The sequence below is a fragment of the Felis catus genome, chromosome B2 (assembly GCF_018350175.1).
Source record: "Felis catus isolate Fca126 chromosome B2, F.catus_Fca126_mat1.0, whole genome shotgun sequence".
Classification (NCBI taxonomy): Eukaryota; Metazoa; Chordata; class Mammalia; order Carnivora; family Felidae; genus Felis; species Felis catus.
Window position 1 is genome coordinate 55,624,591 of NC_058372.1, and position 26,668 is coordinate 55,651,258.

Below are 26,668 nucleotides of genomic sequence, written 5' to 3' on the forward strand. Positions count from 1 at the left end.
TCTTTGCAGAAATTCTTCAATTCTGAAAGGATGAGGACAATCATGAGGATACTTAAGATGTGGTTTTCAATTTTTATTTTATATTTATTTATTTATTTATTTATTTATTTATTTATTTATTTATTTATATTTTTTATCTTTATCTAAAAACTTTTTTTTAATCTTTATTTTTGGGAGAGACAGATAGAGCGTGAGCTGGGGAGGGGCAGAGAGAGAGAGAGAGAGACAAAGTTAGAAGCAGTCTCCAGGCTCTGCTTCAGCACAGAGCTTGATGCGGGGCTGGAACCCATGAGCTGTGAGATCAAGACCTGAGCCGAAGTTGGACGCCCAACCAACTGAGCCACACGGGTGCCCCAAGATGTATTTTTAAAGCCAGTTCCCCAAAGGAATTTAAAAAATTATTTGGGTGATGCATGGCTCCCCGTGGTGGCCACTTAAAAGATAGTTCACTTGAATGTGTAAATTCTGGTGTGTGTGTATTCTGATCTGTATACATATAGACATATATGTGTTTTTGATATATATGTATGTATGTATGTGTATATACATATACAATATATATACATATATACATATATGTATATACATACATACATATATATACATATATATACAATATATATATATATATAGTGTATATATATACACTATATATATATATTGTTAGAACTTATGTTAACTACTACTGTATCAGACATTTCCAAAATTTTAAAAAGATATTTCTTGTAGGGATGGAGGTGATAGGAAAGATTTCTTGAAGGAAATGTATTTGAATAAGTAGTTCATGGAGCTCTGGCATGGGAGATGGATAGCCTTAGGATTTGGCATAGCATTTCCTGGAATGCAGTTGTATGTGGAAGGGGGTGGTAGTGAGATGGGTGGTCAGATGTGTTGGGAAAACTACATGCCTCCCTGGAGGCTTATGGAGCATAATATTAAAGGCTCAGAAATATTAGTCAGAAAAAAAAAAAGTTTAGCTTTATGTTTCCAACTCATGTGATAATGGATCACCCTTACTTTCTCTATATAACCTCTGATAACACCCCCATTTCCCATGTCAATAGAACTGCTTTTTAGGCTGATGATTATGATGGTGGTAGCACTCGTATTTCTTCCAGGAAACACATATTTTGTGTGTGTGTGCCTTGGACAGTTTAACATCTACAAGTTGTATGATTATGGAAAATTATTTAATCTCTCTGAGCCTAAATCTCCTTATTTGTAAAACAGAGATAGTATAACAGCTATTCTTAAAGTTGCTGAGAGGATTAAATGAGTCAGTCCCTGTAAAGTGCTTGGAACCATGTTTAGTTGCTCAGTAATGGCATGATCTTGTCAATTCCCTAGCCTGCAAGAAAGCATTCATGTTTCCACACAGTGGCAATTTTTCCTTTTGGTAGTTTCCAGTTTCAGGAATGTTATGTAAATGAGCACACAGTGCTGTAGATAGAGGTATGTTTTTCCATAATGAACAATAAATAAACGCTTGGAGCAGCATGTGCAGTATAAGAGTTTGTGTTTAGAGAGCACTTTTAGATTTAAACAAAGTAGGTAGGGCCAAAAAAAAAAAAAAAAGAAAAAGAAAAAAGAAAAAAAGAATACACAAACTCCTCACCTCGACAGGACCATTTATTATATTAGAAAAAATTTATAGGAGTGCCTGGGTGGCGTAGTCTGTTAAGCTTCCGACTTCAGCTCGGGTCATGATCTCCCAGTTCGTGAGTTTGAACCTCGCCACCAGGCTCTGTGCTGACAGCTCAGAGCCTGGAGCCTGCTTCTAATTCTGCCCTCCCCCCGCCCCTCTCGTGCTCTGTCTCTCAAAAATAAATAACTATTAACAAAAAAAGTTATATGGGCATTATTATTGGTATGCAAATGTAAAGCACTGGGGAATTGTAGAAAGAGGCCTCAGTATATATTATTGATCTGTCCATCATTAAGAAGATAATTATTCTGATTTCCTGAGCTTACAAAGTTGTAAAGGCTGTGGTCTTTGTACTTTGGCTTTTGCCTGTGTTCAGAACAGTCTCTGAGGTTCCTTGACGATCACAATACCAGAAAAACACCTTCCAGAAAAACACACTTCATCACCTATGCAATCAGAAAGATTTATTAGGTGTTTGGACTCTTTTGTATCTAACTTTTATCAGGAAAAAGCTCGTAGAAAACGAGTATATATATATGGTATGTATTCAAATGTACAACCTCTAATCTTCATAACCTCTAATAGCATAGATCTAAGGATAAAATCAGATTACCGAGAAATGATTGTGAAAGCATCCTATAGATGCTAAAACATTATGAAAATATGTTTACTGGTAGCAACAATAATAAATTAGTGTGTGGGATTTTCATACTTAGGTCTAAATTTTACTTGTTTCATATCTCAAAGGAGGTACCAACCTCAGTCAGTATTTTCACCAACAGATATCAATAGGTCAATAAAACATAATGTTTATATAAGTTAACATGTAATTATCTACAGTTATATATAATCATAATTACATAAGTTAAATACTGAATTCTAAAACATTTGCTAACCATTTCTCCTTGACATAGAAATTAATTCAGTTCCGTTTTTAGTTGTGACACATAGGGCTTTTAAAAATCATTTATAAGACACACTTTTTAAATTTTAAAATCAGGGTGCTTCTCATAATCAATATCCAAAAAGTTGCTGATTATTTATTTTTTTTTTTACTGAAAAGCTTTCATTAACTATGTCTTACAACTGATTCTGTTTCATAGTGCAGGAAGTAGAGGATATTGTATCACCATGTGTCTAGAGACCTTTTGTGAAGATAAACGCATATCACTCAATTAGCCTCCATCATCTTTTATGCATTTCATTTGTTTATTATTTGCTATGAAGTATTTATGAGTGCTTATTCTACATCATTAAAGGCTGTGATGTGTGTCACAGACTTCTCTAGTATTAGTTTTTGTTTTCACAGGCCAGATTGTGAATGATGTACATGTATCTTAGTAAAAAATATACGGAAGCAATGATCTAATGCCGCCATTGCATTCTGAGACCAGCCTTGCCCCTCTAAATGAGAATCAAAAGCTATGGCAGTGAAATCACAAAAAGGGGTTCCAGTTAAGAGCAGAGAATTATCTCAGAGGTAACTCATATTCAGATCTTACACAAATTGACCTAACATGCCACTTTTTCTTTATTTTAAATTTCATACAAAGAAGCAAACCCGAATTAATATAATGATATTGTAAGGTATACTTTAAAAAGGGCTTCTATATTATGCTAGCTTGAGTCTTTGTGAAATTAGCTGCCTTTCTAATTACTTACAATATTATCATGTTATTCTGTTATCTCTACATAGTCCCTATGGTACAGCACTGGGGAGCCCAGTGTCCCAATATCTTTATATGTAGGGTAAGAGTGGAATCTGACTTTGTAATGAAGAAGAGAAGTGGCCAGTCATACCATCATCATGGAAGCAAAAGATGTTCTAGTGTTCCCCAAACACTTGAAGCCCTCTGCCACCACATGAGCAGCACGACCCTTTCCTATACCCATTCTAATACAGTCAGATTGTGCAATTCATTCATCTGTTCAGTCAGAAAGTCTGTATTTTGCACTGTCAGGTGGTGTGGTAGATCCTTGGAATTTAGAGATGAACACACATTCTGCCTCAAGGACAGCCTCATGTGGAGACAAATACTAACCAAGAATATGTGGTATAGCAGAAACATAGAAAAACCACAGGAGCAGAGAAGAGGGCGGTCATTCCAATGCAGCTTGGCTTGATGGGGGAAGAGACAGGGTTTTGTCCTGAAGGAGCCAGTGTCTGGCCTGAGTGATAGAGTATGAGTAGGAATTAACCAAGTGGTTATATTTGCATGCTTTTCCCCTTTACTAGATCTCACATTCTGAAACTTCAGGTTTATTCCTGAACCCTCCTGCCTTATTTCTGTATACTCCTCTTGAGGTAGTATCATTGACACTCGGAGGCCTTTAGTGCCATCTCTATGCTACTTATATCCAGGGAGACATCTGAAGACACATCTTTCCTTGGAGCTTTAGGGGGTATTCAAGGATTTTGTGGCTGATCAAGGAAAAAGATGTGACCACAAGGTGGCAGTAGCACTCACAAACTTTACTGGGAGCTGCTTTGGTAAGTTCTTTGGGAGAATCCCGCACAGCAGGGGTCTGTCCACTGATGCTGGCCCAGGGCTGCTGCTCAGAAGGGGAGGAGGACAGGGGAAGTCCTGAGGGGGAGGGGGTTGGAGAGGGGGCTTCTGTATGTAGGCACTGTGGCTCAGCAGCCTGACAGGCAGTCTTTGGGTCAGAGAGCTCAGAAGGGCAGCCAGGGTTGGAGTTTCCATGGCCCTGGGGTCATCTAGTGCTAGCAGATATGGGATGAAATTTTACAGGGAAATGCAAAAACAGGAAGGCTCTAAATGGCTAAAAAAATCTTCTTGTTTGGCCTATTTTAAAAATAAATGGATGTGTAAAAATTTGATTTTGTCTCTGGCGGGCTTTTGAGCTAATCTCAGCCTGCAGTGAAGAAATAAATGACCTAAGGAGCCATCTCTGGCTCATGTATATAACAGCTTCACATCAATATAATCAAATGCTTATTTAACATCTCCATTGGGGTGTCATGAAGGTATCATGAAATTGACCCAATCAAGATGGAACTCCTTGTACTTCTTTAGTTTTTCCTTTTCAGTAAATGGAGCTATCAGGCAGATTTGAAGCAGAAAGTTAAGAGTCATACATGGTTCCTGTCTTTCCAGTCTCATCAAGTTTTGTCATTTCTACCTCCTAAGCATCTCTCATAATTTAGTCATCTACATCTCCATTGACAAATCTCCAGTCTAAGCTAGAAATCTCTCTTGCTTGGATTACTCTAATATTCTGCTAGGTCGTCTTCTTATTTTTACTGATATCCCCTTTCGATGAATTCTCCATACAGGAAGCAGGATTATTTTGAAACATAGATCCTGCTTAACCTAGCTCCTTGTTTATATACCTTTTAGCAGTGTCCGGAGAATGTCCCAATCTGAAAACCCTGAGTGATCTCACCTATACTCGCCTTCCTAGCTCTTGTCACACCATTGTTTCCCATTGCTCACTGGTGTCCAGTTACAGACCCACTGACTTGTGCACGTTCTTTTTCACACCACGACCTCTGTCCCACTGTTCTTTCTACATGAAATGTGCTCCTCTCCCAGCAATTTGAATGGATGTTACCTTTTCTTCCTTCAGGTGTAGCTTAAATGTCCCTTCCTCATCGAGGCCTCCTGTAATTGCCTCAACATAGCTCTCATCCTCCCCTCTACCCACCTTCATTATTCAATCTCAAGCTCTCCATTTATTTCTGGGGTAACAATGATCTTAATTTATAATTGAGATATTTATAATTGAGATATATCAAACCCTCTCTAGACTCCAGGCTTCATGAAAATAGATACTTTGCCTTGTTCACTGCTTTTGTTTGCTTTTTTTTTTTGGCTTTTTAAAAGAACTCTAGTTTCTAATATAGTGCTTGGCACATAATAGAAACTAAATAAATATTTGTTAAATGAAATACATTTTATACTTTCATAAAGAACAAATAAGCAGGGAAAGGTGCAGTCAAGTGGAGAAGGATTTTTTCCTCTTTTTTTAAGAGCTAAAGGTGTTATTGTATTATGTTATACTGTTAACATGGAAAATTTGATGCCTTTCTTGTTAAGGTAAAGGAATTCAAACAACTATGGGGAATATGAATTGCCTTTAAATGATTAAGTTTGAAAATCATTGAAGTAAATTACTTGTGAGGCCTTAACAAGGCTGGGGTGTTTTTGTTTGTTTTGTTTTTTGTCTTCATTTTTGTTTTTGTTTTTGCTTTTTGGCTGGGGGTATTACAAAGTAGATTGTGATCAGCTATTCTCCAAATTTTTTAGAACAAGAAACATGAAACAAGAATAATCTTCATATTTGGTATTTAAAAGTTATATAAAGGGACATTTTCTATCAGGAGTAAGAATTAAAGAAAAACTGCTCAAGAGGACATAACAAAACCTTAAGAGTTCTTTCTAGCATGCCATTTTATACCTCTAATGCATCTATGGCTATTTTCCCTTTTATACTGTTACTTATATGTACATTCTCTTTTTTTCCTTACTCAGTCTTAGTGGGAATTAATCCCTTCTGCATTAGAAGTAAACCTGCTTTAATTTGGAATTGTTCACAAAAACAGTAATACAAAAACTAAGAATATGATTAGTGAGCATTTGCTATGTGTCTACTATGTGCCAGGCATTATGCTAAGGGCTTTACATGTTCTAACTTATTTAATCCAGTAAGTAGCCCTATGAGTTAGGTGTTATTATAATCTCCATTTTGCAGATGAGGAAACAGAAACAAAGCAAGGTTACCTACTTGCCTGTGATCTCACTGTTAGGAAATAGTGGACCCAGGACTTGAAATCAGGCAGTCGGGCTCACTGTCCTTGTTGTCAAAAACCATACCCTGCTGCTTACTCCTGTAATTATGTCCTGCTCTTTCTTTTTAGTGATCAGAAATTTAGGTAGGGGAATGGGGTGCACATAGTATCGATATATCCTTAAGATATCAGAACTGTGCTCATAGAGAGGAAACAGAAGGCTGCAGTGGTAAATGTAGGAATGTCCAATTCGTTTTTGTTACGCTATTTGGAAACTGTTAACTTTTTGCTGAAATATTTGTTTTTATTAGTGGGTAGCACCAACAGTGAGCAGCAAAGACTTTCTTGTCTTCCTCTTTCTTCTTTCCAGATAAAAACAAACTGAGAAGTCTGGGAGGCTCTTTCTTGGAGGAGACATTATTGCAAGTCTGTGAAATTTTGGAGTAGAGAGAAGAACATTGACTCCTTTTCTATGCTTCCATTTCTTTCTTCCTTTCACTTTTTGGCCAGTACAATGTAAGATCTGATGTGATGAAAGTTGGAAAGAATTCTTTGCTCTCATAGCTTCATTCATTCACATGTTATTTATTCAACAAATATTTCTGAGTATGTAATATGTGCCAGGCTCTGTGTTAGGCTTGGGTGTTAAGTGGTGAAGCAAGTCATGGTGAAGAAAACCTGTAGAGGGAAAGAGAAAAATGAAAACACACACATGTATACACCAACACAAATGGTTTTTTTTTGGTGTATATTACTTACACATATACATGCTTATACTTACATCTATATTTTGCACATTTATATAAATCTAACTTGTTTACTTTATGTGCTTATTCTACATACACTTTATAAACATATACATATATATGTACATATGTATATATACTTATGTATGTATCTCTATATATGTATATATAGCTAGATACAAATTATCCTAAGTGCTATGAAAGAAATGAACAGGTTCCTTGACAGAGAACCAGTTATGGATTGTGGGAACTACTAGAAGGGCCATGGTGAGTCCTTAGGGGGGAAGTAGCTTAGGGATATAAGGCTTTAAAGAAAAGTGGCAAAGGGGGTCTTGTCCCCCTGCTGCCCAGCCTAGTCCACAGACTCTCTGACCTGGAATAATGGAACAGCTCAGAGCCGTGTTCTGTGTGGTTGACCAAATGCCCATGGCTGTAACACACCGACATGTTCATTTGACAAGGAACTAAAAATACTAGCACAGATACTGGTGAAATCGAGAAGACATTTAGTTCATAAGCCTATGTTGTGAACATGCTGTGAGGACATATAAAAGAAAAGTACCTCTGACCACAAAGATCTGAGTCTAATTGGGTAGAATAAACAGATGCATGAGGAATGACACCAGAGGCAATGGACCAAAATGTGCAAAGAGAGCCATTATAAATGGAAGAAACAGAGCATGGCTGAGCTCATCCTTTTCAAAGGAAATGAGTTAGAGGCATGGCATTTATTTTATTGATGGTGGAGGCAGTGGGAATATAGTTAGATGGACACTGAAAATTAGGGCTTAAATTTAGGAAGCCAAACACAGAGGATGCAACTTCTACTGAAGGAGACTGTAAACAAGGCAAAGATTTGAGAAGCTCCGTTCCAAACTTGTTATAGTACTTGTGTGCCTATTTCCCTATTTATCAATGTTGCTTATCGATAAAACATAGCACTTCCATATGTGGGGCACAAACACCAGGCAATTTGTGGAATAATCAGTGTCTCTTCTATGTTTGTTAGTAAAATATTCCTAGTACAAAAACGAAACAAACGTTTCATCCCATGATTCTAAAATTAATTTTTGTCCCGCGTGAGAGGCCTTGGAACTTTCAGCAACAGTTCAACAAATCTATTTTTGAATAATCCCTGAGTGCCAAGGAAGTTATGGAGCAGCAGGACTACAAAGAGGAAACATAGTTCTTTCATTTTGGAGCTTAAAGGCTAACTCAAGACAGACACAGGCATATATATATATCATACACTGCAGTCTGGGGACCTGCACACCCCAGACAAGGGACAACCAGCGTCACCCTGATGATGTGTAGGAAAGTTTAGAGAACACTCCTAGAAAGATGGTTATTTGAGAATTGATAACACAAGAAAATAGGAGGAAGGAGGGTCCTTTCAGGATGGGGGAGAAGTGTGACGATGCAGTAGGATGAAGTGTAGGAAAAACATGAAAAGCCTTTATAAAATATTATTTTTAGAAACTCAGCATTAAGGTATGTTTCAATGTTCAAGTCCAAACTAATTTTAGCAAATGCACGGGGTGTACAACCCTAGTTTGATACTTTTGGATTGAGATTATATTCATAGAACTAATTTAAACTCCTTAAAACCATTTTAAGATACAGAGTTGTTTTGTGACCCAAACTTCCTTTCATGGAAAGAAAGAAGAGGGGCAGAATTTTAGAATAACAACAGCTGATAGATCCTATTCCAATCTTGTCATTCTTTTTCAAATATTTATTTACTTTTTTTATTGGGCGAGTGCAAGCAGGGGAGGGGCAGAGGGAGAGGGGGACAGAGGATCTGAAGCAGGCTCTGTGCTGACAGCAGCGAGCCGATGCAGGGCTCAAACTCAAGAACCACGAGATCATGACCTGAGCCAAGGTCAGATGCTCAACTGACTGAGCCACCCAGATACCCCTCCAGTCTTGTTGTTCTTATATGTGGGAATAATCTGCGGATTCTGGCATCCTTTTCGACTTTCTTTGAAAGGTATTAACATTTGTGAGAATCACAACCGATAGGTGAACTTGCAAGGTGTGGCCAGAAAAAGGGGTCAGACTAGGCTGACAAGTGTAATGGCTGAGAGTCTTGTGACACTGAGGTTAAAAGAAACAAGGAAACATACTTTTTCTCTGCCTCCATCTCAGGGATACAGCAGCATAGAGCAGGCTCCAGGTAAGATTTATCATGTAACTAAGGGGAAGAGCTGCAAAGGAAACAGTGATTGTAGGAGTTCATGCTCAAGAAGGACCTCTGAGATCTTCATGATGAGTACAGAGGAACTGTACTTCCCACAGTGTTATTTGCCTAAGAATTCAGTTGACCAGGTTGCCTTTGTTAGATCTTGGGTCAGTCGGGGTCCAGTCAAGGAAAATGGGATCTACCTGTGATATTCATTAAATGAAGGATTCAAATGCAGGGAACTGATTAAAACATGAAGTAGGTGATAAAAGAGAAGAAGGGAGGTGGGGAGGGTGGGTGATGGGTATTGAGGAGGGCACCTTTTGGGATGAGCACTGGGTGTTGTATGGAAACCATTTTGACAATAAATTTCATATATTGAAAAAAAAAATAACAGAGCATTACAGATGAATTAAAAAAAAAAAAAAAGAGAAGAAGCCAACCAGAGAAAAGTGAGGCAACAGGAATGAGCTGTAACCAACCCTAGCTTCAGGGACACAGGTTAAGAAGAGGCTGCTGTAAGGCAGGAGGCATGGGTTACCCAGGTAAGAACTGGAACCGTGGCAGGCTTCGTTGTTGGGAGGCGGGCATGGAAGAGACACAGTTGCTGCCTGAGAAGGTGCAGGAGACAAACGATGTGGAGAGAAGGGCCCTGACTGCTCCCTTCTTCCCCATCTCCTGTGTCCTCCCAGTGTCCCCATCCTCAAGTCTCACTGGCAGAAGCCAGCTACAGTTCCCCTGAGACTGCCCTCTGGGAAGGGAAGCCTCAGGGGTCAGAATTTCCTGTCCCCTAGTGAGCCAGAGAGAGGGCTCTCTCAAAACCACTCAAGACGCCATCAAGAGAGTTAAGTTCTAGAAATCACGGGACTATCTTGCTGACAAAAGGAAGCCTTCACTCCAAAGAATGGGTTCTTAGAAGTTTTGAGTGTAAGAAAAAAAAATGTTTAAAACATGTTTCTTTCTCTGCTTTTCGTGGATAGAAGGTCAGCATAACATCAGAGCATCTGCATGCACACCCCCAAACTTAGTTCTAATTTGGCAAAAACACTCATCAGTAAAGAACGCTGATTTTTTTTCCTCTAAAAGAAATTGCATTTTAATGTCCTATTTTGTAAAACTTAGCCCACATTGAAGATTTTCTGTTTGTTGTGCTAGTACATTCTACAAATCAGAAAATCCCTGAATTATCAAACAAAGGCTTATTTGCCTAAATTACCATGCTGGCCTGACACTGAGATGTGGGGTTTGTTTTGAGTCTTTGCACATTTAGTGACCTGCGGTATTTTGATAAATGCCATTGCCTAGAACTATTCAGTAGGAGGTTTGGGCACCATCTGTGTTTGTTTCTGTAGGAGCAGTAACTGCCTAGAGAAAAATCTGATGCTCATTTCAAAGATGCAGTATAAACAAAATTCAAGATGATGGCTTTAACATAATTATTCCACCTTTCATTTACATAGTACTTTATGCATTGCAAAGTGATTTGATATGCTTTCATTTAACGGATCTTCACAGAACTTACGGAAGTTAGGTATGGGCTTCTAAAACATGTAAAAGCTCAACAAGGAAAATAACACTGAAAATAGGCAGTCTTTTCAGAGAAGACTATAAAATACCATATAGTTTCATCTCCTGCTGATGGTAATAGAAAATACTTATTGAGCACCTACATTCCCTGTGCCGGGTACTTTAAAAATGCATCACATAGATTAACTCATTTAATCATCAGAACAATCCTATGACGTAGGTATTATTATATTCTTATTTTAAGGAGAGAGGGACTAAAAGAGATGGGGAGGTTAACTGACATAATAAGAGATATGAGCCTTAGCAGTGTAACAAAATACTGTCTTTCTTAAGCAGTGATTTTTTAAATATACACCTAGCAAGCAGTGTTCTTAATTATAGACATACATTTATATTGGGTTTCTTCTTTTAAATTGTGCAAGTAACTCAACAGTGTGCTGCTAAACTGGCTTTTCTTTCTGCCAAAGAAAAAACAAAGCCGTGATTTGTAGCATGCTATGGTTTGAATGTTTGTTCTGCCCCCACCCCCCAAATTCATGTATTAGAATCCTAACACCCATGTGATGGTGTTAGAAGGTGGGGCCCTCATGAAGGGGAATGATGATCTTATAAAAGAGTTTTCACAGAGCTCCCTAGCCCTTCTGCCATGTGAGGATAGAAGAAGTCTGCAGTCTGGAAGAGGGCCCTCACACAACCATGCTGGCCCTCTAATCTCAGATGCCCAAGCTATGGAACTGAGAGAAATTAATTTCTGTTGTTTAAAAGCACCAAGTCTGTGGTGTTTTTTAAAAGAACAACCTGAATGGATTGAACTAAGACAAAGCCCTGGACAATTTCCATGGTATAGGTAGTCTCACCAGAGTCCACTTGACTACCAAAGTGAAGTCACTGAAGAGATGCACATATTTGGATCATTGGCATATGCGTCCAGCATCCCAGGGGCTGACTGAAATTACTGTTGTATTCAAGACGACATGTAGGCTATGGATGTGATGATCCACTCCTGAAATGTTCTTAAAACACAAATTCATTTTATTTTCAGCTGTTTTATGCAACTCAATATGAATTAAACTGTTTTAGATATGTTCACATTCAATCACTGCTTATAATGAATTTTGTAATCATGTTTATGCTGGAATGTTTTTCGCCGATGATAATCAGGCTTGTCTGGGATGAGGCAGTCATGTGGCAGCTGGAGAGGGGAGAGGAGAGGCCGAAAAAGTGCAGCTATTTATATGATGATCAGTAGATATATACCTTGAGCCAGGTACCAGTCATTTTTGAAACCACAGATCCTTAGGTTATTTTGCAGTTGGTATGGTTACTAAGAGTCCAGTTAGCAATCTGGAAGTTCTGGGTTTGGGTTAACCTAAGAATTCCATGTGTCTATTACAGAATATAGTCACCTCAAGAGTCCATCTAATGGTCCTTTAAGGAAGAGTGGCCATTTGTTAAAGCCCCTCTAGCCTAGAGCCATGTCTGAACCAGAAAGAATGGGGATGGACAATTAGGACTTCCCTTGAGTGGTACCAAGGCTGAGCTCACAGCCATCCTGTTCTGTGAGAGCTGCTTCTACCCAAGCGCCTTCTTCTGGATCCTACCTGTCCCTTCTCTAATACCAAAAATAAATATCTGCCCTTATTGTCACAGCTGTCTCACGTTAAAAATGTTTTACAAATACATGTCCACAACTAAACACCATGTAATGCCTTCACTTTCCTTTTTATTCTCCAAAACATACATGAATAATAAATTAAAAGCTTTGTCATCATGTCACCATATTCTTTTCTCATCTGTGTTTTGTTTTCTGTTTATTCTTTCTTCTTTCTGTTATTTTCTCCCCTAGGAAACTGTTTCCAAAAGTATTATAAAATTCCACTGGGGGAATATAAATATCTTTATATATATATATATTTATTTATATATATTTATTTATATATATTATTATATATTTATTTATATATTTATATATTTATATATTTATATTTATATATTTATATTATATATTTATATTTATATGTATTTATATATTTATATTTATATATTTATATTTATATATTTATATATTTATATAAATATTTATACATATATTTATAAATATTTATATATATAATAATTTATATATATATTTATAATATAATATAATATATAATATATAATATATAATATATAATATATAATATATAATATATATATAATATATAATATATAATATATAATATATAATATATATTTTATATATAATATATAATATATATAATATATATAATATAATATAATATAATATATAATATATAATATAATAATTTATATATATATTTATAAATATTTATATATATTTATATATTTATATTTATATTTATATATTTATATATTTATATTTATATATATTTATATTATATATATATTTATATATTTATATTTATATATATTTATATTATATATATCTTTATATATATTTATTTATATATTTATATATTTATATATTATATTGTTTATATATATATAAACAATAACAACATTACTAACAAAATGCTAAGAAAACCTGGCATGTTTGGTGTTGGGAAGATGCGATGCAGCAACATAAAGTTTCTAAGTGATCTTTATGGCAGTCACTCCTTTAAAACAGTTAACACCCCAAACCACATCAATGGCAAAGCAACCCTATTCTACAAAAAAGCAGGTCTGCAGAAAGCTTGGGAAAGCTTGTAAAGGCTCGCTCCTTCCCACTGACAGGTTTGGCAATTTTGTCCTCCGTGGAGAGCCTGGTCTGAAAATAGGGGTTTACCAGTTGTTCTGGGTACAAACATACATGGACAATGCCTCCTGCTGCTAAGATGCTTACAACTCTTTTGCCTTTTCCACTTTTCTTCTTTCCCTTCCATCTTTTTAATTGCTAAAGAAAAAGCCTAAAAGCTTACTCTTATAAAGTAATGATTGTTGAAAGTCTTTGCCAGATCACTGGTTCTGGGTCAAGAAACAAAACACCAAACTAACCAAAACCTTCATAGATCAAATGCTTGATCCTTCAAGTGGAGAATATTGGAATTTTCCCCACAAACAAGATGGAATGAATAAACTGAGTAAACCTAAATACCTCACTCATTCAATAGACAAATATATGTTATAGGCATATTTTAGATACCAACGTCTATGATAAAGATTTAAGAATTCATATTTCAATAAAATATAGATTTTGTCCTTGGCAGTTTGCAATCTAAACTGCATTTACTAATTAGGACAAAAATTCTTTATTAAAAGTAGCATAATCTATAATCTCTATACATATATATATATGTATATCTTTCTGATTCTCTCTCTCTCTACATATATACACACACACACACATATATATATATATAATATCAATACATAATCCATAATAATATACAAGCTTTCAAGCAAGACTTTAAACCTGAATTTCATATCAGAAGATAATGGAACATTTCCAGGTGTTACAAATTGTATCATCTCTTCCAAAGTAATCCAATAGGAATCTCAAATGCAGGAAGAAAACTTTAAAGGCAAGATTTCATTTTGAGCTAAAAGAAAAAAACGTTCCGGTTTACCTACCTTCTGTCCATATCTGACTTTCATCCAAATTTCACCTCTTCTATGAAGCCATCTTTTAAAATCCCAGCCCAGATTAACCTCTTCTTTCTTAAGCTGCATAATTAACATATTAATATGTTCCACATATATTTTAATCAGTGGTTGTTATTCATAGTCACTTCAGAATCACCTGCAGAGTTTAAAAAATACACATTTCGAGGCTCCAACCTCAGAAACGTATTAAATCAATGCAAATATGGTCCGGGCATTTGTATTTTTAAAGCACACCACACATAATGTACTCCCAGTTAAGAAACACTGTTCAAATTACACTATATGATTTGGTATCTTATAATAGCATATAATCCATATAATCCATATTTATACATTTATATTCTTAAATCCCCAAGTGAATTTTAAGCATCTTCTGGGTATAGGCACAGACTTCTATTTACTTTGTTCTCTGCAGCACACAGAACCTATTCTGCATGAGGAAGAATTTCTACTTCTTTCCTGAAAAAGGAATTTCCTTGCAACAACCTCTATATATAATACGCTCATATCTGCTTTTCTATTCATATTCTTTACACAGTGGTGGAACAAAATTGATTATAAGCAAATATTATTTATTCATCTTTATTTAATATTGGCCTTCAGAAAAGTGTCTGAATTAGGGCAAGTCCTAGAGAGTTTCATAAAAAGATACTATAATTCTAGCATAGTGGAGTTCAAACTTACATTTGTTCAAATCCAGATCCTCTTCTTATTTGGCCTATGGTAAGGAGAAAAACAAAAGAAACAAGTTTATAAAGTGCATGCCCTTAGTAAGCACTCAATGCATGATAGCTAATATAAATATGAGCTATTAAGGAAGTCTCTTCACCCTCCCCCTCCAAATTTTCTTCAGCATACAGATTTCATGCCTTACAGCCTGATAACCAGTTACTACCAGAGACATCTAATCTAGTCATAGAATGTCAGAGTTGGGGAGGCCTGCTGAAATGAAATGATCCCCAATCTTCCTTTTAACCTCTGAACCAATTTAGGGCTCATAGCTAAAGCAATCCATACGCATTTGTGGGGTTGAAATGTTCTGCCTCACAGAGCTATTTAAGAGTCAGAAAACACAAGGAAAACCCTAAGTACAAAAACTAGTCACTGAATAAATAATTGTTATTATCATTAGTATAGTAATAGTAATATCCTGAACTATAACCTAGTTCAGTGCTCTTGCATCCTAAAATGCACATTGCTTATAAAAATATAGTTTTATAACATCTAGGAAGAATAATAAATTACAAGTCTTGATAATCTTTGACTGTATTCAGTAAAACCAAGTTACTCATATCAACCAGCAAATAGGAAGACAGTGTACCATCGTCTGGCCTATGTTGTTAAAGAGTCAGACCTTTGTCTAGTTTCAGGTTTGCCCACTATGACAGGAGGCCATGCTATTCAGTCTCTCTGTCTCTGTTTCATCAGCTGTATGATGGGAACGATAAAATATCTCCCTCATTGGGTTGTTGTGAAGAATTCACTCTACATGAAAGCATTTCAGTATTGGACAAATGACAAGCTTCCAATAAAGGTTATTTTATTATTATTAACATTTTATTATTATTTATAAAGTTAACCATAATTAGTCATCCATACTGGGACACATTTGAGAATGAAAGGTGGTGCTATTAATAATTACACTGGAATGGGGCGCCTGGGTGGCTCAGTCGGGTTAAGCGTCTGACTTCAGCTCAGGTCACGATCTCACGGTTTGTGAGTTCGAGTCCCCGGTCGGGCCCTGTGCTGACAGCTCAGAGCCTGTAGCCTGCTTTGGATTCTGTGTCTCCCTCTCTCTCTGCCCCTCCCCCACTCACACTCTGTCTCTGTCTCTCAAAAATGAATAAACGTTAAAAAAAAAATAATTACACTGGAACAACAGGCATAAACCAGGGTGCATGGTCACCTTATCTACACTATATTTTCTAGCTGAAAACAAATTCCTAAGGGAGTGTGAGACTGTGCAGAAGAATTTACATGGAACTCTTTGAAAAGATTGTATGTGTGGGTCAGTTTCAAGATGGGCACAAAATAATGCTGCTGCCTTCTCCCAAACTCCTGTGAGACAAAATAGGAGTCACTGATGTTTGCATTGTATTTATAACTTAGCTGAAGAATTTCCTAAAGTCTCTCTGGCTAGGTCAAGGAAAATGCACTTTAATGTTTTTTCTTTTTTAATTTATTTATTTTTTAATTTTTAATGTTTATTTTTGAGAGAGATCAAGAGACCGAGTGCGAGTGGGGGAGGGGCAGAGAGAGAGAGAAGGAGACACAGAATCCAAAGGAGGCTCCAGGCTCTGAGCTGTCAGCACAGAGCCCGACACAGGGCTCAAACCCACCAGCTGTGAGATTATGACCTGAGCCGAAGTCAGATGTTTAACCGACTGAGCCACCAAGGTGCCCCTTTAAATTTTAATTACTTTCAAGAGAAACCTTCTGAAATCTCTTACGTAGTTTCCTGTCTCATTAAAAAACTATATATACACTGTAATTTATACTCTTGAAACAAATGGCTTTTTTTTAAGTTTATTTAAGTAACCTCTACAGCCAAAATGAAGCTTGAACTCAGGATCCTGATTAAGAGTTGCATGCTCTTCCAACTGAGCCAGCCAGGCACCTCACAAATTATTTTTTTAATAATAATCATAAAATAAATACAATAAGACAAAAAGGTGGTATTGGGAAGGATGACTAAGGTAACTCTTCAGACACAGGCTCCATAAAGATGTGTCATGTATAGGAGATGACATTTCCTCTCCTCAGGAACTTTCTGTCCCCCATCTCCATATTAACAAAGATTGTGTGACTATTCATCACAAGCTCTCAACAAAATATATTTCCTGATTGATTTTTGTTTTAATTTTATTCTGGGACACAGAAATTCATAACCTCAAGCTCTGAAGGTATAAGGCACATGAAAATTGTGTACACAAGACTATCAGCATATCACTGCTATGCTGCTACAATGTAGGAAGCCCTAGGTAAAAAAAACCAGTCACTGAATAAGTAATTGTTACTATCATTACTATGGTAATAGCGATATCCTGAATTACAACCTAGTTCAATTCAGTGCTCTTGCACCTTAAAATGTACACTCCTTGTAAAAATATAGTTTTATCATAGCTAGGAAGAATAACAGATTATAACTCATTGAATTATAACATTCATTGAATGTCCCTCTTAGCTTCTATCAGATGCAAAGAACTGCTTCATCCGTTTAAGCACTTCTTTTTGGGCACATAACAAACTGTTCTGTACCTGTCTTGGAAGTAGAGTGCACAAATGAAATCACAAACAGATGAGGGGGCTCACCTCCATCGTTTAAAACATTGAACTTCAGTGTCAGATTTATTCCTTCTTTTGTTTTCTCTATCATACATCTTCACCTATAGTCCCAGATGAGCAGAACAATTTAAAGCATTATGCAGTCGCACATATAGGCATCTCTAAGGCACTCCCATATGGTATATCAATTCAGTTCATGGCAAATTTAACAGCAGCAGCAGCAGTTGTCAGACATACTCAAAACAAAATAAATTACCCATCCAACCCGTTGTCCTTAAGTGCTTTTTATATTCTGTGTTTTAGAAAACCAGTTTAACTTTAAGCAGCATTGTAGCTATGATCAGTCTCTCCTGAGGAAGTTTTTTATGAGATTGAATGAAGATAATGACAACCATTAGTCATTGCCATTAGCATAAGGCATGAGGCACACTACAATATTTATAAGCAGCTAAGTCATGACAGTAAAAATATGACTTCCTATAACTTGGGCAGGCTTCTAACTATGGCTGACTGCCATTCTGTAAAGTGAAACTGGTCTAAGTCTGGTAGTAGTATATTTAATGGCGTGTTCGTCATAAGACCTAATTGTTTTCCACCACAGGGTATGGAACTTTATGTCCTCTATCAACCAAAAACAAACAGTCATACTGCTTAATGGCTGTTCAATTAATGTTTATGTGCTACTTTTACACCCTGAATTATTTGATGAATAAACTCTAAGAAGCTATTTGAGAACTAAGTTTAATGGAACCTCAACTACAATAAAAAAATTCCTAGAATTCTAACAGTAGCTCAAATTATCAGCCAGGCAATATAGAACATATATTGATATTCAAAAATCTTCTACTTGCCTGGTGAAGTGACAGAAAAATCAAACTTTGGAAGGAAATGATCTATGTAGCCTGAGCCTTGCTGCCTTCAAATTGAAGATCAAAATAGGATTAAAATTAAAAATGACCAGGTCAGACTAGGTCAAAAGTGAGACGGTTTATTATTCTAAGAAAGGCTCAGCTTTTATATTTCAAGGACTTTCTTACTTTATAACTTTTTACCTGCTAATATTTCTACTTTCCTTACATAAAGACTTAGCAGAAAGGGGCGCCTGGGTGGCGCAGTCGGTTAAGCGTCCGACTTCAGCCAGGTCACGATCTCGCGGTCCGTGAGTTCAAAACCCGCGTCAGGCTCTGGGCTGATGGCTCAGAGCCTGGAGCCTGTTTCCGATTCTGTGTCTCCCTCTGTCTCTGCCCCTCCCCCGTTCATGCTCTGTCTCTCTCTGTCCCAAAAATAAATAAATGTTGAAAAAAAAATTAAAAAAAAAAAAGACTTAGCAGAAAGTGCTGGTTGATTAAAAATGTGTTAGGTCAGCACCCTCTTTTGTTAGAAGTTTTGTGAAATTACTAAAAAGACACTTTCACTGAAAGATTGGCACTTTAGAATTTATGAGAAAAAGTGATTTCTGACTTTTGTAGTTATTTGGATATAGCAGTGTTATATCACTCGTTTTTCTTCTGATAAGAGTCCTGATTGGTCTCCAACTCTAGGGCAGTTAATTAATAGTACTCACTATTGTTCCAAATTGGTTGGGCACCATCAGACACAGGAAAAGGAAAGAAAGACAAAAACAACAAAAAACAAGAACCGAGGACATGAAAGATATTGCGAATTTCCTTTGCAAATTACAGATCCTTGAACACTACACACAGTATTTGCAAATGCTGATGTATATAATTTAATAGAACTGTGGCTGTCCTCTTCTTCCTGTCCTGTGGTTTAAACAAGGTTCATAAACGAGGTTCTTAACTACATGAGGTTCATAAACAAGGACACGAGGTTCATAAACAAGGACAAATGAGATAGCAAGTTCAAGAGATGTTAAGTGTTCTTGACAACTTCCTACTAAAAACACAAGTGAAAAATGACAAACTTCTCACCTGGTTGATTGAGGATTAAATCTCACTGCTTTTGATTACAAGGCAATGAGCCTTCATTTTTAGTTCATTTTGTGTTTCTTAAATAGTGTTTCACTGAAACATATGTAATCGAATTGATTTGAATTTGATTAGTTTAGCACTACGGTCTCATTATTTGTAATAAATACATCTGTGTGGTGTTACAGCACATTAAGAAACATTTTAGCAGAGCGATTGACTTTTATTATGATTTTTAAATGTATCATTACCTGATATTAAAACTAAATTCATTACAACTTAACTGGATACACCTTTTCGAACTCTACATACTGTTAGAAACTAATTAATATTCAAATTCATTTCTAGTCTGTGTTGAAGCTATACTGAGCAAGTAACACGTGACATAAAAATCTGAATGTGTTGGGTGGGCTTGGTAGATTAACTGATAATAAATCCTCAATATAACTTCCAATGAAAAATTCATATAGTATGTTTCCCCAGTTATTTTATAGCTGATTTTCTTTTTTTTAAATTTTTTTAACGTTTTATTTATTTTTGAGACAGGGAGAGACAGAGCATGAACAGGGGAGGGTCAGAGAGAGGGAGACACAGAATCTGAAACAGGCTCCAGGCTCTGAGCTGTCAGCACAGAGCCCGACACGGGGCTCGAACTCACGGACCGCGAGATCATGACCTGAGCCAAAGTCGGCAGCTTAACCGACTGAGCCACCCAGGCGCCCCTATAGCTGATTTTCATATGTCAAAACTTAGAGTAGAGGAAAATATTTTTAGGAAATAAAATGTCAGGAATAAACTTTGTGTGTCATTATGTTAACATAATATATAAATATTGGTGTTAAATGTAATCAGAGCTACTGGATGGTACTTGAGTGTTTTATGTTGTACATTTTTTCTGTTAAGTATATTATAAGGACGTATTTTGAAATGTGAAAGGAATTGTGTCACTTAAAAGTAATGATTAGATTCTCCATAAATGCAAAGTGGAACAGAAAGTTAGTAGTTTGTTGGCTGACTTTGGCAAATGTCCTAGTTTGGACTGATTATCACTCAACTTTCTAAACTTCACTGTCTTAAAGTAGAAAAGAAAAGAAACTTTCAAAACGGCCTAATCAGTAATATTAGGTGCTGGGAAATATATGACATGGAACATAGAAAATTTATATAAATTCCATTACAGTTTGCAGTAAGAATCTTACTCATTTACTTAAGTTCTGGTAAGATCTGAATATCTTTTGAAGGAACCAGTATACCCAGAATTAAAGATTGTGAAATCGGTCTTCTACACCAGTCAGCAAGACCTTGTTTTGTTTTTATATTTTTAATCATAAAGATCATTCACTGCTTCTTTTGTACTCCAATAATTTGATTTTGAAATTTAATTCCATTACAATGCATAGTCATTTACAAATCAATGAACTACTCCTTGTCCTGAAATTTTTGTTCCCAAATTCTGATTTCAATATTTTACATTGAAGAAAATAAAAGATAAATAAAACAAGTACTATATTTAGGAATCAATAGTCTGATAAGTTAACTATATTTTGATGTTGTCTATGGTCCTTATATTAAGAATAAAAATATTAGTTACATATGTAAAGTATTTGAGAAAGGAGGTATGTATCCTTTCTATAAAATTGACGGTAACTGTAATATATTAATGTTAAAAACCAAAGTTATTGTGAGAAATAGGTATAACACTATTGTAATGAAGTCTAATTAGAAAATCAATCAAATAAAGTATTTATGGTATATTTTAAAATCACTAAAATCTAGCCTCAGAAGAGTAGGAAATAATGTTTATTTAGATATTTATCAAACATTATAATCAAATAATTTCTCTTTATAAATATATGCATAATCTAGAAATACTCTGTAGCCTGTCAATATCTTAACTTTTTTGGTGTGGACATCATAGACATAGTTAAAGTCATCTCTCATTTATATTATGTTCCTAGACCCTTCCTTCTCCTACCTTGGGGAAGGGAGGCAGCAAGGATCATTTCATCATCCACTACATGTATTTATTTTACTATTTGCAACTTAAGGTGCTGTATTATATTTATATAATAAGCCCTAATATTTTAATTAGTCACATATTCTTTTTCTTTCTTTTTTTTTTAAGAGAGAGAGAGTGAGAAGAGGAAAGAGGGGCAGAGAGAGAGAGAGAGAGAGAGGGAGAGAGAGAAAGAGAAAGAGAGACAGAGACAATCATAAGCAGGCTTCATGCTCAGCACAGACCCAGACACGGGGCTCCATCCCACGACCCTGGGATCATGACCTGAATGGAGTCAAGAGTCAAATGCTCAACCAAGTGAGCCACCCACGTGTCCCTAGTCACATATATATTCTTAAAAAAATAAATAAATAAAAAGTGCATTTCTTGATCTTGGTACTTATGGGCTAAATACCCGAATCCCTTCAGATGACTATACTTCTATGAAACAAGCCCAAATCTTTGCACTGCTAAATGAAATTGTTTAGTAAATTAAATCAAGATCAACTGATGATCTGTATAATTTAGACTCAAACCTTCTGGGATTTTTTCCTTAAAACAAGAGTGCTTGATTTAAGATTAGGAAATTGCAGTGACTCTTTTTGGCCTTTGCAAATTGAGCCAAAATTAGATTTTGAAACTCACAGAGCATTTAAAATCTCAATTATCTAGTAGTCATAAAGTCTTTTTTTTTTTTTTTAAAGATGGGACTGAACGTAAGTACTAGAAAAACAATGGCCAAAGTTATGCTAATTCTTGTCTAGTGGTAGGATAATAACCCATTTTGTTTTCTTTTGAAGTTCTTTTAATCATAGATGCTAAAGAAATGGAGTTGCAGTTTTGATATATTATAAATCAAGTTAGAATGCTTCCATTAATTTCTTACTTAGTATTTTACATTTTTAATTAATTTCAGCTCCATTCTCTTCCAGCTAAAATCAGAAAAAATATTAATTTAGATTTTATAAACTCAGTGCACAGTTCTGTAATCATTAGGGTCTCAATTTGAGTAATTTACTATGTAGCTGACACCAATAGGCTATTCCTTAAAGTATTCAATATTATGGCATGTGTTTAGGGAGCATCTAAATATTAATTAATAAGTTTATGAGTAAATGTTTATAGGTAAAAGTAAGTCTCAATACTTTGGCCATATGTTTTATTGTAAAATGTTTTAGTAATTACTGCACACGAACTGTGTTCTCTCTCATTCACCCTTGATTGTTCTTTCCTCTGCCACTGGCCACTAATATGGTTATTTTGGAGAGATTATTGTCTCCAAGATGGTTATTTTGGAGAGGTTAATGTCCCAGCCCAAATCCCACCATTTAGACTTCATGCAATTTTGGACAAACCTTTCAATGCTGTGAAATTTTGTTTTCTTATCTTTAAAACGAGGATAAGGAAATTTGACCTGCTTTCTTCATGGAGCTGTTATGATAAATACAGTATTATTGTAAATGTTTTTAAAAGTATCAAGGCATAATAGATAGGTATATAGATAAAAATATGTTATGTGTGAACTTATATTAGCATTTTACATATAAATATAACTTACATAATCATAAATATTACATAAGAAATACAAGGATCAGAAACAGATGAAGTATATTGATAAATATTTATTCATTAAGTTATACTTGATAAATATATCCCATCAGTCTGGTCCAGTATACTATCTAAGTTAAAAAAAACCAACAACCTGATGCCTTTTTCCAAGAGGGCACAGATTTTTCTTTTTTAAAAATTTTTTCAGTATTTATTTTTGAGAGAGAGAAAGACAGAGTGTGAGCATGGGTGGGCGAGAAAAAGGGAGACACAGAATCCAAAGCAGTCTCCCAGCTGTCAGCACAGAGCCCAACACGGGGCCCGAATTCATGAACCACGAGATCATGACCTGAGCTGAAGTTGGACACTTAACCGACTGAGCCACCCAGGTGCCCTGTTTGTTTTGTTTGTTTGTTTTAAAGATTTTTGTTATAGAAAGGTAAGGCCAGGGTAGTCTTTCTCAAAAGACATCTTGAATACCTTTAAACCAAGATGCTGCTCTTGATGACATTTTTTCTTCTGTGACAGCTAGAAAGGATTTAGCTCAGCAGACTATATTTGCATACACTGAATATTTTTTAGCTGTCAAGTGTCACAAAACCACTTTCTTTTGACTCTATTTCATTTAGTCACAGGCTATTATTTCTAGGCTAATTTGTAGGTTAAAGTGTTTCCTTGAGTGATATAGTGAACTAATAGAATGAGTGATGGAAAACTATGTGGATTCAGTAAATAATTTGAATATTACTATAAATACATGAATACCTTGGCCTTAAATCCTGAGATAATTAATTAGTGGTCCTCTCCTACTTCTGGGCAATCAAATCAACTCATTATCAAGTTTTACTTATTAGTAATTAACATTGGATAAAATCCTACATTAGATGTCTTTCTAACAATCTAAATGTAACAAATCATAAGTTCTTACTGAGAATCTTTATGGAGTTAATACTTCCAACAAAGCTATATTTTTTATTCAATATGCTCTTTCTCTCTGTCTCTGTCTCCATATATAAATGTATATAATACCAAATGACAAGATTTTTAATAGATTAGAGGACAGTATCTCTGAAACATCAATATGATTATAAAGCAGTGTAATAAATATTACTTTGGCATATCCTTGGAATTCATAGATTTAGTACTATTTTTTAACATCTTTGAATGATTCTGAAGTTACATGATATGCAATAATTTGTAATTTTCTTTTGCACAAATTTAAATTAACATATGCTGTGAAAGACTGGTACACCTGTTTGTTCTTGACTCCACACTGGACACACAGAAATTTTCCAAAGTGGTGCAACACTCTTCTGGTGAAAGTGAAGGGCAAGTGCAATCGTCTATGAGAATCAGATACAGAAGCTAACAGATGATAGAAGTCCCAGATACATTCAGTAGAGAAATGTTCTATATTTGCTCTAAAGGGAAGGCATGTTTTTAATTTCTGAAGTTATTGCCTTATATGATAAGTTGCACATGATGATGATTTATGAAAATTTTAGATCTCAGGACATTACGTTCCCTGAAGGATATAAGGAGTGCTGTATCTCATGTTTCATGCTGCTACCTCTTTCTTCCCCGTGCTTCTAATGGGTCTTTCTCAGCTTTCTAGCTGCACTCCTGCTTTTTCTAAATCATTTTTGTCCTCAGGTCCACCTTCATCCAGTGTCCTATCATTGAGTATAATAAAATATAAAAGACATTTCAGTAGTGTTTATCATCGATATATAGATAAAAGAAAACTCCATGTATTTTTGCAGTTGTACAGATTGAGACAAATCAATACAATGGAGCATGCCATTAGTAAACAGATAACTAACTGTTACTATTTTTTATAGAAATACATTTTTCCAGTTTATTTTCATTTTTCGTTGAAGTTTTATGTTGTGTTATTTAGGACATCTCAGTCTCCCTGAAGGCTAACTTCTAAACTTAGATACACATGATTCCATTTAAGTAAGGTGAGCAAATAAATATGGTCAGGGTCAATGTATATGGAGTTTAGGGTTATCATACAAGACTCACTTTCTAGAAAACTCAGGGAAAAGAAGTATTCTGAATATTTTGGTTTATGTATATAGAAATTGTTTAGAAATTCATAATAGAATTTCTTCTAATTCCTTTTTCCTAGCTTGAATGAATTACACATCTGCATTTTGGTTTCCTCTCAAACTTAGTTTACTATAAAATTTATCATGAAAGACAGAGAGGGAACAGTAGAATGCAGAGGTTAAGGATGAGGTCTCTGTGATTGCCTGGGTTTAGAGTCTACCCCACTGCCCAGTGATGTGAACTTGGGGAGATGACTTCTTTTTCAGGCCCAGTTTTCTCATTTAGAAAATGAAGATACGCTATAACTCCAGTTAGAGGGTTGTTGAGAAAAGATATAAAGTTATTCCTCAAAATACTTAATGCTGTGCTTGACATGTGTTATGCATTCCATGATTGCAAATGCCTCTTTCTTCACATTATTATTATTGAAACAATGTACCAAATTATCACTAGTCTCACTTTCATTTTTACCCCTATTTCAATGTGAACTACATATTTGCAACATTATTATAAGATTCTTGTGTATAAATATGTAATACCTGTTGTGAAGATATCCAATACATGTTTGCTTATGAATATAATGACAAACTTTTTTACATCTGTAGTCTAAGGCCTACACTAGTTGATTATTTTAGTAAAGATTTTATTTTTAAAGTTTATTTATTTTGAGAAAGAGAGAGTGGGGGAGAGAGAGAGAGAGAGAGAGGGAGGGGGAGGGAGAGGGAGAGAGAGAATCCCAAGCAGGCTACACTAGTTGATTATTTTAGTAAAGATTTTATTTTTAAAGTTTATTTATTTTGAGAAAGAGAGAGGGGGGGGAGAGAGAGAGAGAGAGAGAGAGAGAGAGAATATCCCAAGCAGACTCCATGTTATCTGCGCAGAGCCCAACGCAGGCTGGAACTCACAAACTGTGAGATCGTGACCGGAGTCAAAACCAAGAGTTGGACACTTAAAGGACTGAGCCACGTGGGAGCCCCAGTAAAGATTACTTTAGAAACATCTAAGTTACAAATTGATTCGGATCATACAAGTATTGGTATTGGATCAAACTAGCTTTTATTTACACATTTGATACACAGCATGAAGATATCTTAAAGTTAAAATTTTTAGTTAAGGAAAAATAATTTGGGGGAGAAAATTAACTAAATTTGGGGAGGATATAACCACACCTGTATGACTTTACATACCTCACCATACTATGAGTAGTGGTATTATTATCACCTTTTTAGTTCTAAGAACACTGAAGCTTGGTAAGTTAAAGTAACTTTGCTTACAATGTAGAGCCTCTATTGTGATTTAAAGTTTCATAATATAAACAATGCAACTTTAATCCTTCACAAACAAATCAGCCCTATGGAAATAGGTATTAGCTCACTTTTTCACAAAGAACCAAATTCAGC

At 35.5% G+C, this 26,668-nt stretch overlaps 1 protein-coding gene and 1 long non-coding RNA gene across 14 annotated transcripts in view; one reads left to right on the forward strand and one right to left on the reverse strand.

Moving 5' to 3' along the window:
* Nucleotides 1–26,668, forward strand: part of LOC109500179 — a 522,281-nt gene that overhangs the window by 455,154 nt on the left and 40,459 nt on the right. The gene's annotated exons all lie outside the window — the stretch shown is intronic.
* KHDRBS2 (KH RNA binding domain containing, signal transduction associated 2) overlaps nucleotides 6,961–26,668 on the reverse strand; it is a 610,124-nt gene continuing 590,416 nt past the window's right edge. For 4 of the 9 annotated variants that reach the window (XR_006597865.1, XR_006597862.1, XR_006597864.1 and 1 more), the window contains 4 exons: nucleotides 15,141–15,174; nucleotides 14,424–14,592; nucleotides 11,708–11,863; nucleotides 6,961–7,073 (listed from right to left, as the gene is read on the reverse strand). The gene's annotated coding sequence lies outside the window, so the exon portion shown is untranslated. Of the gene's footprint in view, nucleotides 7,074–9,267; nucleotides 9,349–11,707; nucleotides 11,864–14,423; nucleotides 14,593–15,140; nucleotides 15,175–26,668 lie in introns of all 9 variants that reach the window. The other 5 variants (XR_006597866.1, XR_006597863.1, XR_006597860.1 and 2 more) reach the window with 3 other exon arrangements.